Genomic DNA, 1,247 nt, shown 5'->3' with positions numbered 1-1,247 from the left:
TCATTATCTACAACGCCACCTACTTAGTATCATCTGCATAATTACTAATCAAATTTACCATCCCATCATCCAGATCATTAAAGTATATGATAACAACATAACCGTTCCAGAAATTGGTGGTGTGAGTCACTGGGCTCCTGTACCTTTTTCCTGTAAGTTGTGGGATAATTACCGTTCCTGAAACTGGTGGTGCGGTTCCTGAGGCTCCTATACATTCTTCCAGACGTTTGAGGGGTAATAGCTGTCCCTGTACCTGATGGTGTGACCCCTGAGGCACCTGAAACTCCTTCCTGATAGTTGAGTGGTAATAACTGTTTCTGAACCTGGTGGTGTGATTCCTGAGTCTCCTGTACCTCATTCCTGGTGGTTGAGGGCTAATAACTGTCCCTCAAATTGGTGGTGTGGGTACTGAGGCTCCTGTACCTCATTCCGGATGGTTGAGTGGTAATAACCTTCCCGCAAATTGGTGGTGTGAGTACTGAGACTCGTGTACCTCATTCCTGATGGTTGAGTGGTAATAACAGTTGCTGAACCAGGTGGTGTGGTTCCTCAGGCGCCTGTAACTCCTTCCCGATGGTTGAGGGATAGAAGCTGTTCCTGAACCTGGTCGTGTGGATCCTGAATCTCCTGCAACCCCTTCCTGCTTGTTGAGGGGAAATAACTGTCCCTGAATCTGTTGGAGAGCGCTGTGTGTCTCCTCTACCTTCTACCCGAAGGGTGAGGGGTAATAACAGTTCCTGAACCCGGTGTGTGGATTCCGAGGCTCCTGTACCTCCTTCCTGATGGTCGAGAGACAATAGCTGTTCCTGAACCTGGTACTATGAGTCCTGAGGCTCGGGGACCTACCTCCCGACACTTGCAGGGAAATAACTCTTCCAGAACCTGGTGGTGTGCGTCCTGAGGCTCCTGTACCTCCTTCCTGATGGTTGAGGGGTAGTAATTGTCCCTGTACCTGGTTGTGTGAGTCCTGAGGCTCCTGTACCTCCTTCCTGATGGTTGAGGGGTAGTAATTGTCCCTGTACCTGGTGGTGTGGGTCCTGAGGCTCCTGTACCTCCTTCCTAACGGATGAGGGTTAGTAACCGGTCCTGAAACTGAAGCTGTGAATTGTGAGGCTCCTGTACCCGCAACCTGATGGCTGGGGTGAAAGTACATTTCCTGACCTAAGGAGTGTGTGTCTTCAGGCCCGATATCTACAGTGAATGATTCTGCGAAAAATGGATGTTTGCAGGGTAATTTCCATTTAGTG

This window comes from Hemitrygon akajei, unplaced genomic scaffold (genome assembly GCF_048418815.1).
Source record: "Hemitrygon akajei unplaced genomic scaffold, sHemAka1.3 Scf000033, whole genome shotgun sequence".
Taxonomy (NCBI): Eukaryota; Metazoa; Chordata; class Chondrichthyes; order Myliobatiformes; family Dasyatidae; genus Hemitrygon; species Hemitrygon akajei.
This window is presented reverse-complemented; position numbering follows the sequence as displayed.